This window comes from Chlamydotis macqueenii, chromosome W, assembly GCF_036417535.1.
Source record: "Chlamydotis macqueenii isolate bChlMac1 chromosome W, bChlMac1.mat, whole genome shotgun sequence".
NCBI lineage: Eukaryota > Metazoa > Chordata > Aves > Otidiformes > Otididae > Chlamydotis > Chlamydotis macqueenii.
In genome coordinates, this window is record NC_141592.1 from 19,486,642 (window position 1) to 19,504,849 (window position 18,208).

General features: G+C 59.6%; 1 pseudogene; it reads left to right on the top strand.

The window, feature by feature from the left end:
* Nucleotides 1-1,472: 1,472 nt before the first annotated feature.
* LOC147596613 (antigen WC1.1-like) overlaps nucleotides 1,473-18,208 on the top strand; it is a 50,927-nt pseudogene continuing 34,191 nt past the window's right edge.

An 18,208-nucleotide genomic window follows, 5' to 3' on the forward strand; every position in this document is an offset into this window, starting at 1 on the left:
GAGTAGATGGCAGGCCAGGAGCTGGAACCTGGCCTGTGAACATCCTGGGGATGTCAGTGATGCCTGGGTACCTGATAAGGCAGGAACAGGTACATGGCAGTGGCAGATGCTGTGACATCACCTGTGGCGGGGTGGCGGATAGGCCAGCAGCAGGCACACGGCTCGTATACGAGTTTGTGATTTCACTGGTGCCTGAGCAGCTTTTAGGCAAAGCAATGGCTTGTGTGAGTGCTTCTGCTGTCATCAAGGTCATATTTTGACTCTACCCAAACATGGCTTTTTGGAAGAACCATCGTTGGCAGAGGCTCATACACAGCACACACACACACATGTGACGGTGTCACACTTGAGCATGTAGCAGCAGAAGTCGAAGGGTGTGAAGGCACCGTCAGGATAAGTCATGAGCACACAGCTGCTGCACTAGGACAGCGTAAGGTCACGTCACCGGTGGCACCTCATGGCCAAGGGGCTGGTAGCAGGGCAGCCGTGTGCATCAGAGGGACATCACGGGGAGGGGGAGCTGCCCGGCCCCACGTCTGCGAGGCCGAAGGAGCAGCCCCTGCAGCCCTGGCTGGAGCAGTTGGGGTGGGGGTGGCTCGGGGTCATGGCAGGGATGTGCCGGGGCAGGGTGCCAGGAGGAAACCACAGACTTCCTGCCCGGGCGCTGCAGGGGGATCACGGTGAGCGCTGCGAGGTCACGTGGGCTGTGGTTTGTGCACCTGCAGGCTCCAGCTCCTAATCCCCCCGCAGGGAATAACGGCCCCTCAGTGACATGCTGAGAGTCAGGGACACGTCTGAGCCTCCGGGCTGCACATCTGCTGCCGGGGCAGGGACATGTCCCAGATCCGGCTCCTGCAGGGACCCACCCTGGGACACTCAGGGGAGGGACAGGCGAGCCAGCATTCCTGGGATGGAGCTCTTCCCCTGGCCAAAGACTTTTCCCAGCTGCTGCTCCCAGCGCAGCAAGGTCTGTAGCAGGGCCAGGGGCTGTTTCCTTCCCATCCTGACACAGACTCTGGTGCAGTCCCAGCTCCATGGTTCCCATGGTTTGGGTGCAGCTGGACACTTGCCTCCTGGCTTCTTGGAAGAGCCCAGGGCAGGAGATGCTCAGTGCTCCCAGTCCCCACAGCAGGGTGCAAGGGGTGACAGACCCGGTTCCCCTCCACACCCAGCTTGTCCCGTGACGATCCCCCACCACAGTGACCATGACACCCATGACACATATGTGTCCCTCAAATATGGTCATGAACGGCGCTGGAGAAGTTCATTGGAGGACTGGGCTGTGTCGGAGAGGAGATAGCTCCCGATAATGTCTAAAAAGGTGCTGCTGCTTTGATTGGCTCCTCCTGCAGCTGGGTCGGCATCTGTAGAGATATATCACCCTCTCATCGTCGTTGTCCCTGTGAGTGCCCGTGAGCCGTGACAGGGAGCAGTGTGTAGCAGGGCTGTGCCATCAGGGCAGGAGCCTCAGGATGGGGACAGAGGGACTGCTGTCTCCTCAGGTGCTGTGGCTGCTCCTCTGCATGCAGCTGTGCAGGGGTGAGTGCCAGTTCTCTTCTCTCACAGCCCAGGCCAGTGGGCACCAGTGGGGTCACTGGGATCCCTTTGGGAATGGGGTTTCTTTGCGGGTGCCATTGAGATGAGGGTCAGAAGGTGCTCTGGTCCATGCACCTTCTGGCTCTCCCTGTGCCTCGCTGTGTTTATGGCAGCCCATGCCTGACACCCCATCCTTGGTACCATTTTGGGAGGCCTTGTTTCCCAGTGCTGTGCCCCTGAGGCTGGCAGGGGCCAGCTGGTGATGGCTGCTCTCAGCAAGGACTAGGGCACAGCAAATCTCTGGGGTGCCCCAGAGGGTTTGTGTGCTGCTCGCTGTCCCCAGGGCCCAAGGGAGCCCCAGCCGCGGGAAGGCATTTTGTGCTCCACAGCGACAGAGGGACTGGGCTGTCTGCACCCACAGGTGGCAGAGGAGTTTCCTTCCTGGGGGCCCCAGCCAAGCACAGGGCTGAGCTGACTCCAGGGTCGAGGAGGGGACATGGGTTGGAGGGATCCTCGGGATCCTCTCAGTGGACATGGAAAGCCCTGGGGAGGGTGTGGGTGATGTCAGGGCAGGTAGTGGTCAGGGGAAGCTGTGAGCCTGGGGGCGTGGGGCTGTTCAGGGTGTTTTTGTCTGCAGAGGAGTGGGTGTCCTGTGCAGGACTGGGGGGATAGTGTGTGGGTGGGTATGGGCAGGGGCTGTTGGAATGGGGGGGTGCTAAGGGCTGTGGGGCAGTTAATGGCACAGCAGGGCTGGTGTTGGGTGTCCCAGCTTGCAGAGACCTTGGGGAGAGGAGGGATACACACACTTTCGCAGAGACAACTCAGAGAGGAGAAGGTCCCACCCCAGGGCCTGTGACTCAGCCCAGGCAGGGAGGACTCCCAGAGCTGTGTTCTGGGCCTTGGCACTCCGCTGACCATTCCTGTGTTGGTGTTTGAAGGGGCTGCAGAGGTGAGGCTGGAGGATGGTGGCAGCCGATGTGCTGGGAGAGTGGAGGTGAAGCACCAGGGCCGGTGGGGGACCGTGTGTCCTGTGTTCTGGGACATGAAGGATGCTGCAGTGGTTTGTAAGCAGCTGGGCTGTGGATCTGCTCTTCAAGCTCATCGGGAAGCATACTTTGGGCCAGGATCTGGCCCCATTTGGACATCTGGGTTTGATTGTGATGGCACCGAGTCTGCCCTGTCTGACTGCACACAAAAAGAACAGTATATACAGTACTGTGACCACAGTATGGACGCTGGAGTGACGTGTTCAGGTAAGAGGTGAGCCTGTTCTCCACCTTTGTGGACAGAATAAGGGAAGGGACCTGGCTGTGTCCTCAGAGAGCACTGAGCGTGCACCAGAGCAGGGTCCAGTGTGTGTGGTCACACTGCCAAGCTAGGACTGTCATTGCTGGTGTCCCTGGTCCCTGGGGAAAGCCCGGTGGGAGCCCACCTCAGAGTGCCTGTTGCATGCCTGGACCCTGAGGTGGCTCAGATTAATCCTCCTGCCCAGCCCTAGGGTGTCTGTTGGTTCCCACCTCTCTCCTCTGGTTCACCCAGAACATTTCTGGCAGCACTGAGGACCAGGCCCACCATGTCAGAGGCACCAAGAGCAGCTCATGCAACCACTCACATCCCCAGGAATGGATGTGAGGGGGGCAGGGACTTTTGGGTTGTGCCCCCTGGCAGACACAAGTCCATGGGCCTAAGCAAAGGGGATGTTCAGAGGGAAGAACAGGTGTTGGGCGGAGGGGCAGGGTGTCAGGTTGGCCCCTCATTCCTCTTCCATGAGAAAGCTCTCGCTCCATGAGAGCCAGCCCACAGGGACATGGTCCTGTGCAGACAGGGCTGACCTGCTGCCCAGCGTCTCGTGCCTGCCCCACTCCCTGCCTGCCCTGCACCACAGGGGCTTTGCCAGGACGTGCTTGCTGTCCTCAGGGCCTGTCCTTGCCCTGGAAGTTTGTGTCAGCCCCAGGCTGCTCCTTTGCCTGCTCTGCTGCCCTCTGCCTGAAATCCTGCTGGGGTTGTGCACACCTGGCAGCGTACGCTGGTCCTGGGTGACGACCCCCTTCCCAGGCAGGCACTGGAGCTGGGGGCACCCTTGCCGTGCCTTTGCCCTGTGACATGTCCCATCTAACAGGGATGCCCCAACGGCCCAGGAACCTCAAGTAATGCGGTGCATTCCTGGCAGCACCAAGTGTTTCCTCAGCCTGGCCCTGAGCTCGGAGGGCACAGCAGGTATCAGGGGGCTACAGGCTTCTCTTGCCAGCTAACCTACCCCGCACGCACCGGAGCCCCGCTCCGGGGAAAGCAGGGCATCACACGGATACCGTCAAGCCAAGCCTTCAATTTAATGCTGCGCAACACAGGGTTAAATACCCGTACACCCGCTATGCACGTGAATGCACCCGCCCCCCTGCACCCATAGACCCATCCATGCCCGCCACGCACCTACCCCTACACTCATGGACTTATCCATGCCTACCACGTACGTGGATGCACCTGTCCCCTGCACTCCTGGACTTATCCGTGCCCACCACGTACATGGACACACCTAACCCCTGCACTGATGGATTCATCCGCGTCCAGTGCGTGAGTCGCCACGGACTGCCCCTCCAGCGTACGTGCATCCCTTCTAACGTTACCCCACAGGGGGCCATAGTGCCTGGGCCCATCTCCCTGGGCTCAAGTTCTATGGCCACTGCAGGTCCTGGGGCTGGTGCTGGGCAGCCCAGCGTCTATGGGGCAGCAGCAGTTTGTCTGAGCAGTGCCTACAGCTGGGGGCTTGGGAGCACAGCAAGCCCCTGAGTGCTCTCATGATGCATGAGGAGCAGCAGCAGGTCCCTGGAGTGTTTGTGCCATTAGCACCCCCTGGGAGCTGCTGGGATGGTTGTGGGGCTCTTTGCCTGCAGCCGCCTTAGAGATGAGGTGAGACATGGGCATGTCACTGCCAGAGGGCTGTGGGAACTTGCAGAGGTCTTTGGTTTCTCCAGGATTTGTCCAGCTGGTTGGTGGGGACAGCCCCTGCTCAGGACATGTGGAGATCCATGATGGGAGCCAGTGGAAAACTGTCTGTGACTCAGACTTTGGTCCCAAAGCTGCTGACATGGTCTGTGGGGAGCTGCAGTGTGGTGCAGCCCTGGCCATCCCTGGGGCAGCTCACTTTGGAGAAGGTGTTGGTGCCATCTGGGACCAAGAGCTGCAGTGTGTGGGGAATGAATCCCTTCTTGTCTTCTGCCCCAGGGGAGCCCCCAGGGACCAGCCTTGCACCCACGCTAATGATGTTGGTGTGACCTGCACACGTAAGGACTCAGGGTGGTGCTGAACACTGGTGCTGCGCTGGGGATAGGGGAGCAGGGCGGGGACTGTGCTGTGCTGGGCGTGAAGACAGGAGGGGTAATGTGGTTGTCTACAGAAGGAGGAGAAAGGAATGGTGTCCCTCTGGCCTCCCCTCCAGCTACAGAGGGTACAAAGCACCAATGCACCCTCTCTCATCTTTCTCTGCCCCCAGAGTACACAGGGTTCAGGCTCCTGAATGGCAGCACAGCGTGTGAAGGGAGGGTGGAGGTCCAGGTGCTGGGGACCTGGGGCACCCTCTGTGCCACCCACTGGGATCTCTTGGACGCCCATGTTCTCTGTCGTCACCTTGGCTGCGGGTCTGCTGAGTCCATTCCAAGAGGAGGGCATTTTGGGAACGGCACCAGCCCCATCTGGAGAGACTCATTCCACTGAAATGGAACTGAAGCCCACCTGGGACAGTGCCCAGTGACTGCCCTGGGTGCCTCGCCGTGCTCCCATGAGAACTATGCTGCTGTCATTTGCTCAGGTAAGTGCTGGGGAAACACCGAATTAACTCAATTTTCCCCTTAGGTGTGACATGGCCACCCAAAGCGGGGGACCCCATGGCAACTCCCGGCTGCATTTCTCCCTGCATAAATGTGCTTTGTCAGGAGCGATCTCAAGAGCTTTTCCTGCTCAGACTGGCTGCTCTGATGTGGACAGATGAAGACTGAATGGGGACAGATGCCTGTAGCCCCCAGGGCAGCAGCCCAGGCCCTGGGACCACCGCCAGGCCTGGGCTTTTTTCTGTACTGCTGCACGATGGGCCAGGGACGGTTCTGTGGGGCTCAGCTCCATCTGTCTGGCTGCAGACAGCCCTGTCCCAGCTCCACAGTGAGAACCGCAGAGCCCAATCCCACACCCAGAGGGGCTGCGCAGGTGCCCCCGGCAGCTGCAGATGAGTTGAGGGGTCAGATGCAGAGTGGACATGAGCTTCTGGTGCTGGGCAGCCCAGGACCTATGGAGATGCAGCAGTTTGAGCAGTGCCTATGGATGGGGGTTTGAGAGTGTAGCGAGCCCCCACGTGCTGTAATGATGAGGAGTGGCAGGGGATCCCTGGTCTGTTTGTGCCATTAGCACCCACTGGGAGTTGCTGGGGTGGCTGTAGGGCACATGTACCGGCTGCTGTTCCCTCCTGCGGGTGCCACAGGAGGGACGTGTTGGGTGGCTCTGCCTCACCAAGACCAGAGACAGCGTCTTGGGAAGGCTCAGGACTGGGAAATAATCCTGTGGGAACCTGCTCCTGAAGCTCAGCGCAGAGGGCTGGGGTCAGGCAGACGAGCACCATTGCACCATGAGGGGGCCAGAGCCTGTAGAGGTGCTGCGGGTTTTGGGCTCTCCGGTGCTGACAAGGGCTGGGGCACGGCTGCTCTACCCAGGCCCAGCTGCCTCCATGTCGCTGCGGTTGGTGGCCGGAGGGAGCCGGTGCAATGGGCGAGTGGAGATCTTCCAGCGCGGGACGTGGGGCAGAGCCCTGGATGACCAGTGGGACACGCAGGAGGCCAGCGTGGTGTGCCGCCAGCTGCAGTGCGAAGAGGCAGAAAAAGCCTACAACCCCTCAAAGGCTCAGAGAGGGACCGGTCCTGTGGGGCTGCAAGGAGTGCGGTGTGCAGGGCACGAGGCCAACCTGAGCCTCTGCAACACCTCCCTGCCCAAGAGCGCACTGGCGGCAGGGATTGCAGAGGATGTGGGGGTTGTTTGCTGGGGTGAGTGGCACTGCATTGGCCCCTCCAGGCTTTGGGCTGGGTGGGCAGCCGGCCCCTGATGGCAGCTGATGTTTCTTCCTGCTGCAGGGAGCCGGCAGCTCTGGCTGGTGAATGGGTCCGGGCACTGTGCTGGGAGAGTGGAGATCTACTACCAGGGCAGCTGGGGGACCGTCTGCGATGACGGCTGGGACCTGCCCGACACTGCCGTCGTTTGCCAGCAGCTGGGCTGCGGAGGGGCGGTGGAGGCAGTTGGCTCTGCTCGGTTCGGGGAAGGCTCCGGGCAGATCTGGCTGGACGGTGTGAACTGCTCCAGGGCTGAAGCTGCTCTCTGGGACTGCCCGTCAGGGTCCTGGGGGCAGCACAACTGCGCACACAAAGAGGATGCAGGTGTCGTCTGCTCAGGTCTGTGCTGGGAACGGTGGTGGGAGCTGCGTGCCCAGGGATGCTGAGATGAGGCTGTTCCTGGCTGCCTCTGAGCCTGCCCAAGCCCATCCCAGGGATGCCCACACATGGGTCCCCTCATTCCCACTGGGGGTCTGTAGGGAGCTCAGCTGTCCCCAGGGGAGAGCGGGAAGGGCAGGGGTGTCTGTCCATCAGGGACTTTTCTCCACCAGTGCTTACAAGGGGGACTTGTTGGCCATTCCTTTACCTTCCTGTGGGCCTGGGTGTTGCAGGGCATCCCTGCTCCCATAGCCCTGGACCAATCTGTTCCCCTTTGGGGCCTTTCCTCCCAGAGTTCGTGGACCTGAGGCTGGAGAACAGCACCAACTGCTCTGGGCGCCTGCAGGTTTTCTATAACGAGACATGGGGCAGTGTTTGCTCCAACTCAATGCCTCTCAAAACGGTGTCACTGACGTGCAAGGAGCCGGGCTGTGGGGACGGAGGCTCCCTGGAAACACCCTTGACCTCTGGCAGAGTGTCTGGCCCCACCTGGCTGGATCTTGTGGAATGTGGGGAGAGAAACAGCTCCTTCTGGCAGTGTCCCTCTGCTCCCTGGAACCCACAGTCGTGTGATGACCTGCGAGAGGAGACCCACATTACCTGCAATGGTAATTCTGAGCTACAGGGGCACCAGCGTCTACCCAGCTCCTGCCACCTGCTTGAAACCCTCAACTGCACAGACAGGGCCTGCAGGGGCTTTTCCTTTCCGTGCAGGACCCTTTGCTGCTGGTAGCAAAAACGGGACTTCAGGTCTCAGAGCCCCACACGTTCACCAGCAGTTGCCAGCCAGGTTCCCAGTTTGGTGCAGGGGAGGCACGGGTGTCTCCAGGCAAAGTCTCAGAAGAGACCAGCCAGGGCTCTGAGGTGTGGCCGTTTCACGGACAGCTTCCTGCTGCTCTGTCAGCCAGGGTCCCTTTGGGGCTGAGCAGTCAGGGTCCCCCACATTGCCGTATGTGTCCCCTGAATGGCTGGGGTTCAGCTGCTGCGGTGAGTGAGGTGGCGCAGGGAGGCACCAGCAGAGCTCGGCCCCATTCTCTGCTGCACGAAGCCCTTCAGCAGCCCCTTCACCAAGGCATTTCCTTCTACAGGGAGACAGCAAGAAACGCCTCTGGCCCTGGGGGCTATGTGCCCAAACGCCTTGAGTTGCACAGGTAGCTGCTTCTGTGTGCCCCTCTCACCTGGCGGGGCTCTGCCTGCTGTCCCAGTGCCCTGGGAGGTGTCTGCCTTCTCCAGCCAGGGAGAAGATTCATGCCGTGGGAGGTGAGAACGGGTGCTCGGGCAGAGTGGAGGTCTGGCACTGCGGCTCCTGGAGGACAGTGTGCGACGCCTCCTGGGACATGCAGGATGCTGAGGTGGCATGCAGGCAGCTGGGCTGTGGCCCTGCGGTGTCTGCCCTGGGTGAGGCTGCGTTTGGGGAGGGGACGGGCCCCATTTGGCTGGAGCAGGCGGAGTGCCGGGGGACAGAGCCATCTCTGCAGGACTGCTGTGCGCAGCCTGGGGACAGCGGTGCCTGTCGGCATAAGAAAGATGCTTCCGTGCGCTGTTCAGGTGAGTGGAGAGGTTGGAACCACTCACAGGGGTGCTGGCAAGGAGCTGGGGAAGATGTTTTCCCCGCTGGGTCCCAGCACGCCCTCAGAGCTCCTGAGAACCATGCCATCCCTGCAGAGCGTGGGAACTTGGTGCCAAATGGGGAGCAGCTTCCATGAGGCTGAATGTCCCTTGGCCTCTGCCCAGGGACGCCTCCTGGGCTGCCTGTGCCATCCTACCCATGGCCCAGAGCAGGGCCCAGAGCTCTGCCCCAGCCACATTGACCAGCTCTGCAAAAGGGGCAGTTTGGGTGGGCTGTGTCAGGGACGTCTGCATGTGACACGCACTCCCTGCTACCCTCTCAGCTCAGCTCTCCTTTCTCCCTACAGCTGCAGCCAGGGCGACAGCACCAACCCCTCGAGCAGGTAACGTGTCCTCCTTGCCAGTGCCGAGTCTTTGTGGAGCCAGGCTGTCACCTGCAGCTGGAGGGAGGGGGCTCCTTGCTGGGGCAGCCATGGGGAGAGTTGGGGAGGCTGTCATTTACCCAGCAGGGTGGGAGCTTCCCCATCACCCACGGACCGACGTCCCCCATCCCGGGAGTAATGGGGGTCAGGAGTGGGGTGTCCCAGCTCTCGCAGGCCTGGTGCTGCCCTTTCTGTGTTCTCGTTATGCAGATCCCACGCGTGGCTGCCTGACTGGCAGTGGGAGCGTCTCATTGCCCGTCATCATCTGCATCATCCTGAGAGCCCTGCTCTGCCTGCTCCTGGCCCTCCTGGTCGGGCAAGTGCGAAGCACCAGGGCTGGGCACAGAGGTGAGTCCTCTCCCGTGGGCACAGGGGAATGTGTCTCCTGGCAGCGCAAGGGGTGCTGTCGGTGTCAGCGAGGGGCACAGGCAGAGCTGGGGGGGACAAGACTGTGTGCTGCTTGCTGTCCCATGCGCTGCCCCATTGACTGCCTGGCCAGAGGGGCACAAGGGCTGTCTCTGAGGGGATGGTGTGAGATTGTAGCTGCCGCAGACCTTCTCCGTGGGGACTCGGCCCTCACTGAGGAAGTGGCAGCGGTGACTGGACAGCGCAGTGAGTTTGTGCTGTGGGGTCAGCCCTGTGCTGGCCCAGGGGAACAGGGCTGGGGGAGCAGAGCGGATTCCCATTCCCTCTCTAGCTGTCCCTGAACCAGCCCTGCCTCTGTCCTCAGGCTCCCAGAGAGCCTGGGAGCCCTTCCCTGAGGCCGTGAATGAGGAGATTGGCTACAGCCCAGCGTGGGAGAAGCAGGTGACGTTCGGCAGCACAGGTGGGTATGCATCCCTTGTGGGGAGCACATCTGCAGGGCTCTTTCCTCTGGCCCCTTCCCAGGGCTGACCCCCTGCAGACCCCTTGCCCATGGTCCCTGCAGTGCTGGGGCTGCGGGGTCTTTGGGGAAAGCAACCAGGTCCTGGACCCAGGAGAGAAGCTTCCTCCCTAATGGATCTGCCCATCCCAGCCTCCCTGCCTGCCCCTACATCCCATCTGACAGCTGAGGGCTGAGGGAAGGGGCTGTGCTGGGGCATCTCTGGGAGCCCCTTTGAGACAGGGGTTTGTCCCAGGGGAGCAGGGTACATCCTGAGCCCTCCTCCCCACTCAGCCCTGGGTCTGTGGGTCCCCTGTCCCCAGCAGAGCTGACCACAAGCTGAGTCAGCAGGGCTTACCCCAGGAACACCCGCTGCAGGCTCTCCAGGCTCCTATTCGGAGGGGGTCCCTGACCAAGCTGCAGCCCTACCCCGGGACAGCAAGGAGGAGGATGATCTGGGATCAGCACCAGGTAATGGGGGGCAGGAAGGGGTTGATCTCTCCTCCCTGCAGATGTGTGATGGACAGCAATGTCTCTGAGTGTCACTGTTCGAGTTGGAGAGGACATGAGGGGTCTCCTCCCGCCCTGCTGCTGCTGCTGCCAACACCAGTGTCTGAGCCCCATGTCCATGCACAACTTCCCACCCTCTGCTCACTGCCACCAACTCCCCTGTCTTTTCAGACGCCCCTGTCATGCCCAGAGGTGACCCAGCAGATGGCTATGATGATGCCAGGGAGATTCCTGACCCTGGGGAGGATCCTGTGTCTGGGCAGGGAGACTGGGAAATGCCCATGGCAGCAGGGCCCAGGGATGCATCTGGAGGTGAGAGGGAAAGAGAGAGCTGCCGCTTCCTGGGGTGCCGTCCCTGGTGCCGGATGGATTGCTGCCATACTGAGAGCCCCAAATCCTGGGATGGGGGAACTTGCACTGGGAGTTTTCCTTGGGGGGACCGCGGGCAGGAGAAGGGAGCTGAACATCTCAGGTCTGGTGAGGAGAAGGGAGGAAGGTGATGTACAGACCAGGAGGGGCACCCCATGGGACAAACATGCAATGGCCTACCTTGCTGCTTGCAGGGGCAAACCGCCACTCCCAGAGACGCACTGGGGCCGCTGGAGCTGAGGGAGATGCCTGGTCCCTGCCCCCAGAGAGCACAGGCTATGACAATGCTGAAGAGGTGTCTCTGGCGCATCCCCCTGAGGACACAAAGGCTGTGACAGCAGAGCTCAGCGCACAACCGTCCCTGAGCCCTGGCCCAGCAGAGCCTGTTCCTGCCCTTGGGCTGGGTGCAGCCAGGAGGGAGAAGAGGTCTGTGCAGCTGGGAGAACCATGAGCACCAGGGAACCATCTCCACTTTCCCACCAACAGCCGGGTATTTCCTCTGCTCTGATTCCCCTGCTCTCACACCTTTCCTCCATATTTGTTCTCATTAAAAGGCTTTGGGGTTTGAGCTGGAGCCAGGGTTGCCTGCCCGGGTGCCAAGGTGTCTCCCTCAGGCTGACAGAGCACAAAGACACGGCTGTGGGGAAGGGGTACCTCCCGAGGACAGCAGTCTCGGGGTCAGGCTGTGGGGCTGCCGGAGCCCATGATCCCTGCGGAATATTCCATGCTGCCAGCCACAGCTTCCAGCACAAATGGCTCTCTGCTTTGTTCTGGGATGCACCCCAGCCAGATCGCCCATCTCCTCACCCCAGGGTTTCCCAGTTGCTCTTTTCCCCAGGTGTTACGGCCCGGAGCCGTAGCAGGTTTGTGATTCCCTTGGACTAAATTAAGGTGAAACGACACCAAACGATCGATTTAGGATTTTATTTAACATTCAGGGGAATGACTTAACTTTGAAAACTTGGAAAGCGTAAAGGGGGTTGATAGCTGGGGCTCTTACCGGAATATTTTTAAGAAGGAAAAGGAAAACAGAAAAGAGAAAGAGGAAAAAAGGGAAAGAGCTATCACCACCCTTGGATCCAGCGACGACGATGACGGGTGGGCACGCAAATCTTCCGGTGGGGTGGCGGGTGTGCGGCTTCTGGTGGCAGGGGCGCGGTGTCAGGCAGCCGTGATGGGCTGCCGGTGTGGGGCTCGCCCTGCGGCTCCCTGAGGAGTGTCTGTTATAGTCTCATCCCCGCCTCTGGTTCTGCCCCTTGCAGACGGATATGGTCCGGTTCCAGAGAGCTCTGAGTCCTCTGTGTAGGCACCAAGCAGGTGCTAAATGTGAGGGGTGGTTGGAAGCCCCCTCCTCAGATGACCTCTGTGTGACCCCTGGCCATATTTGGCAAGTCGTTACCAGGGGCCTGGGGAGCTGCACATCCCCCACGTGGCCCCCACCTCCCCTGTGCAGACTGCACCCTGTGCCACAGCCACAGCATTGTTTGAGACGTTAACTCTTTCAGTCCCTGACACCAGGCCCTGCCCGGGCCACACTGGTCCCACAGCACAGAGGCCCCAACAGAGCTGCCACCTTGAGCTGAGCCTTGGGCTGTGGTCCCACAGAAGTGAGTCCCAAGGTGGCCGTGGTGCCTTGAACACGCCAGCCAGACCCAGGTGCCAGATGGATTACGTCGCATCACAGCATGCGGATCACCTCCCGCAGTGGTTAGAAGACAACTCTGCTTCCCGCTGCCCTGGCACAAGGTACAGACCCATTCACTGGGGCACACAGGGCTGGGGTTGCCCCTTCGCTGGCTGTGCCAGGACCCCAGTCTCCATGGGCTCTTCCTGTTGCCTTACATGGACGCATTTCAACAGCAGAGGATATTTTGTGTCCCTTCCTTAAAGCAGGCACTGCTGAGATCTGAGACAGAGTTCCTCTCCCTGGGCTGAAACTGTCATCTGCCCCAGCTCCATGAGCAGAGAAACAACTCACACAGGAGCCGGGTGAGGAGAATAGTTTGACGGAAACAAAGAACCTTGAGCCCAAACTGCCCTCCCTGCTCTCACTGGTGGGTCTCCACACCCCTCCAGCTCTTCCCCAGTGGGCCTCTCTGCTGCAGCCTGGAAGGTGTGTTGGGTGTCCACGTCAGGGCTTCATGCAGGGAGCAGCCACCTCTGGGCAGGCCTGCACACAGCGTGATATGGCCCGAGAGCAGAAGAGCAGAGGAGGCGGCTGTCACCAACGTGGGAGCCTCTCCCACAACAGTCTTGCACCATTCCCTTCTGTGAGCTCCGCCACCCCTGGAGTTGTTCTGGGGGGTCTCGGAGGAGCCCAGACTCACATACCCATCTGCCTTGGTCCCTGTAGACTTCGTACTGGAAAGCCCTGGCCCTGGAGCCCATCCCTCCGTCCCCATCCCTGGGCTCATCTCTCCCTGTGGAGATGCAGAGCTGGGGCCTGTCCCCATGGGAGTTTCCCGGGGATGGCGGCTGCGATTGCAGTGCCCCTGTGTGTCACACACCACCTTGGAGTTCTTGCCCTGGGAACACCACTCTCCCGTGGGCTTTCCACAGGTGTGCTGTGTCCAGCGTGGGGCAGCAGTGCAGAGGGGTGGGGTCTCACTGCCACGTCCCTCAGGCAGATCCCTGGGAGCTGCAGGAGCAAGCACAGATCTGGGGCAGAGTGAAGATCCTGCATTGCTGCAGAGAATGGACCAAACCTGCAGGGCTGAACTGTTCAGGCCCCAAAATGCCCTCACATGGGCTCTTTCTGCTCTGCTCTGCTGCCCCCTCACACACACTCAGGCCTGTGGCTCATCTCCCTGAGGAGGAGCAGGCAAAATTCTGCTTGGTGTCAGAGTAAGGGAGAAATATTACAGCAGGGGAAAGCCAGAGCTGGCGGGGAGGTGGCATGGGACAGATGCTGGGCTCCTCTCTCTGGTCCCTGCCTGTGCTGCCTTGAGTCCACGGGCCAGCGTCCATACTGGCCAGAGGCACCCGCTGTCCTGTGTTCAGAAGATACCATCTCCACTCCCCTTCTTCTTTACTTCACATTTATACCTCATTTCTCTGAATTTGGGCTCGCTGTTCCGGGGTCTGGGCACTCTGCAGTGAAAGGCTGTGTCTCACACTCCATTTTGGCTCTGGAAGTTTTTGCCAGGGCAGCAGCAGAGGCACCATCTCCTGGCCTTTCCTACATGTGCAGGGCTTTGGACAGGCCTCTGCCTCCCTCTTCCCACTGACATGGGGTGGACGGAGACACAACCACCCCAGGAGCCAGCTCCACTAGTCCCACCTCTGCAGGGCTGTGCCTGACCTCAGCAGCTGCGGGTTCCCTGAGCTGAAGCTCTGCTCAAGCCAGTGGTGATGGCAGAGGAAAAAGGACCCGGAGCAGGGTCAGGGTAAGAGATGTTGCTCCTCCCTCCGCCTGGGAGTCCCACAGCTCTGTGCAGGCTCATCCAGCTCATACAGCCCTAACCACTGGCACAGCCGGCTGCTTCCCACCCAGTGTGGGATCTTCCCCTGGAGACAGGACAATCTCAGACCCTTACTCCAGAAAGCCACCAGGGCTGTGTGGCTGTGGTCCCAAAGGTCACCTGGTCCCTGGGCTGGACCAGCACCCTCACACCACATGTCTCAGTGCAGCCAGAAAGGATTCCTAGTGGGCTGCTGATACCCGTCCCCTCCCTGAGATGTCCCCACAGGCACTCTGCTGCCAGGCATTGTCCCTGGGTGGCGGGTGGGTTGGGTGTGTGGTGCAGGGCGGTGACCTGAGCTCAGGTCCAGCACAGCTGCCTGCCTCTCTTCTGAGAGGGGACTCAACAGAGGTGGCACACACAGCCCTCCTCACCCCACAGCCAGGCCCTGGCTGGGCAGGGCAGGCCCACAGTGCCGGCAGAGGACCAGTGCTCCAGCCTGTACTCGCCTGAGGCTGGGGAGTCAGGGGAAAAGCACCCTTGGAGATGCCGGGGACCCAGGACCTCCCACGTGCGAGACGGGTGCTCTGCCGCTGAGGTCCATCCCCTTGATGCCTGCCAGCAGGAGAGACACTCTCCTCCCATGACGCCTCTATGACAAGCACAGCACTGTTGTTGCCTGGGTGCCCAGGCACCCTTAGCAGAAAACAGCGCTTGAATCCTCCTGAGATGGGGAAAGTTGGCACTTTTGGCACATAGGGCTGCATGGCTGCCCCTTCCATGTCTCTGGAGCACAATGGGGCAGGAGGAGGCTCTTGCTGCAGGCACTGCTCCCACACTCTGACCCACTCTGGGGTTAATGGAAAGGAAAAATCCCCAAGCTTCCTGTGCCACCGAGGGCAACAGGCCTCTGTGTCACATCTGTCCCCAACTCCACAGCAGGAGCAGTGCAACAGGGTGAGCGAAATGCCCTCCCTGGGGTGAGGTGCCCCCAGATTCTGACGGCACCTTCAGGGCGTGGGGTGGGCGGACGTGGGGGCAGAAACCTCACATCCCCTCATCCAGGTATCAAGCCTCCCCCTGCACCTCTGTTCCTGCCAGCATCCCTGGAGATGAAGTGAAGGCCAGGCTTCCATCTCGCTGGGCCTGATGCCCAGAGTGAAGCACACAGGTGTTTCAGCCATCATAGCAGCATCATTGCAGCAGCGGGGGCAAGAGGGGCCAAGAAATTCTGCTCAGGGCAGCGTGTGACTGAACAACACTGCTGCCCAGGCACTAGAGTGGATGATTCTCAGCATGACTTTGTCAACTGTCCTGGGCACATCAGAGGTCTCGCTGTGACAGACCTCCGGAGGAAGGATGCAGCCATTCAGGCCTCAGCTCCAGGGAGTGCCTCCCCCTGGGACTGGGGGGACTGTGGCCTCTGGTCTGGGCGCTGAGGAGCAGGTGAAGGAGGTGTGTGAGGAGGGGAGCAGTCTGTGCATCATCGAGAATGACAAAGGGGAAATGAGAGAAGGAGTTAATGAAATTTTAGTAGATATGGCATTAATTATTGCTGGGCATACTAAGGAATCAAGTTGATAAATAGTGCTTAATGTTTTGCTAACCACTTGCTTAACAATTTGCTAACCATTGTGCAAACTATCCGAAGCAGAAAGTCTTGCAATTCTTCACGAAAGACAGTTCCTGGTAAGGACTAGGGGGGTTGCTTCAAGAACCAGCTAAAACCGACCCTGCAGCTTGAATAAAAGCCAAGGGACAACTGAGTTTGTGCAAGAACAAAAGGTTACTAGTGGTGACGGAGAAGAGTCACCTGCCTTCATCCCGACGACACCTGACAACCACCACCAGGAGGCACTGCGCAAGCCCGGATGGGAGGAGTTTATGAAAATGACCCCTTGGACTAATTTTAATACGAAGCGGGGATAGATCATGCATGTGTATAGGTGAATTACGGAACTTCATGTATATGTAACACTTGGTTGTATAAATTCAAAGTGAATTGCCACGTCAGGTACGCACGGTTTTGGTGGGACTACCCCCCCTCGTGCTGCCCAGCGCTGAATAAACATACGTACTTTACAGTCTTACAGATTATGGAGTCCATTTTCCGCACATCAGGAGCCAAGAGAGGCGCCACGAGCCCTCAGGAGCCCGCAGCTTGCGCGAGAGCGGCTGACAAGTCCTGGGCAGAGCCAGGGGCACGAGGGGCTCAGCCCCTCTCCGCGTAGAAAGCAGGCCAAAGGCAGTGCCAGCACCATACTGGACTCTCAAGGCCACACGGTGAACACTCCCTGAGAGCAAAGGCTGCAGGCCCGGCCGGGAGGTCTGCGCCAGCTACCCCATCAGGGCTGATGCCTCCAGGCAGACACAGCAGCCAAGGGGTGAGGCTGCGATGCAGACCTGGGGCTGCAGGCAGGGCTGGACCCCACTCCCAGGGCAGGGGCAGGTGGCAGCCCTGACTGCAGAAGGTGAGCCCAGGTGGAGGAGCTCCTGCGACAGGGGCTGAGCTGCAGGAGGCTGCGGGACATCAGGGAGGCTGAGAGGGAGCTGGATTCTTGGCTCCAAGCGCAGTCTGCACTGGAAACACAACCCCCGGTCAATCAGCCAACCCCCTCCACTGACACATGCAGTAGGTAAGCAGACAAACGATGTTGAGGGATGGAAGCTCCTGAAGGCAAGGGCCAGCAGGAGGAAGAGGCTTCCCCCGAACCCCGAGGTGCCCCTGCAGAACCGCTTTGCTGCTCTGCAGGCTGAAGAAGTCAGACCCAGCACATCAGGACAGACACTGGAGCCGAGCGAGGCAGCCTGACCTGCTCGCGTAACGACCAGTGCCACTAAGAAAAGGCCACAGGTGGTAGTAGTGGGCAACTCTCTTCTGAAAGGTACAGAGGCGCCCATTTGCCAACCCAACGTGCTCTCTAGAGAGGTGTGCTGTCTGACGGGGGCTCCTATCAGGGGTGTCACTAAGGGACTACCAAACCTTGTACGGCCCAAGGACTATTATCCACTGCTGGTGTTTCACATGGGCGCCAGTCATGCAGCCAGGAGCAGCCTCAGGAGCATCAAAAGGGACTTTGGAGCCCTGAGAGCAATGGTTAAGGACTCTGGGGCACACATAGTCTTCTCATCAATCCTCCCAGTCAAAGGGAAGGGGCCTGAAAGGGCCAGTCGAATCTGGCAAGTCAACAAATGGCTACAGGAACCGTGTCACAGCCAGGGCTTTGGCTACTTAGACCATGGGACTGGCTTTGAGAAGCCTGGTCTACTAGGGGCTGATGGGGTACACCTAACTGAGAAGGGGAAGAGCATCTTTGGCCAAAGGCTTGCCAGGCTCATCAAGAGGGCTTTAAACTGGTGTTGCCAGGGGAGGGGGAGCACAGGCCAGCCCACCACTGTCAGCATGGTGCCAGTGCCAGCACCAAGTGCCCAGAGGTCGGGGAAGGATCGCAGGTCAGTAGGAGAGAACCTAAAATGCAGCCCAAAGGAATTCCCATTGCTGCAGCCAGCAAGTCGGCTTTGTCGGGGGCCCAGCATCAGTGCCTATCTGCCAATGCACACAGCACGGGTGATACAGGGAATTAACTATCTGCTAAATATTGCTTGATTTAGGAGACTAACTGTCTGCTAGACAATGCCTAGAAATCCTGTTTGCCTTGAAACTCACTTAAGCTTCTCAAGGACTAATATGTCTAGCAAAGGACAGAATGTTAGTTCCACCACAAATTTGGTCAGAAGTCGGGAAACTGCTGACATCCCCAAGTGAAAGGAGAGTGTGGGTGAATGACTAAAGCTCATCTAGAGGAAGATCAGACCCCTGAAGAAGTGAACGACCACCAGAGACAGATCTGAAATGCTAAGGCAAGTGGTTTTTTTAATAACTCCGCCTCACTCATGCATAGGTATGTCTGTATTGTGCAATCCTATGGATATGTGTACCTGCACCGGATACATTTTTGGTAAAATGTGCTGTCAGTGTGCGTGCTTTTGGAGGAGCGATCCCCCACGCACCCGGCGCCGAATAAACATGCCTGCTTTAGAACTCTCTCCGAGTTGTAGAGTTTGATCCGCGCG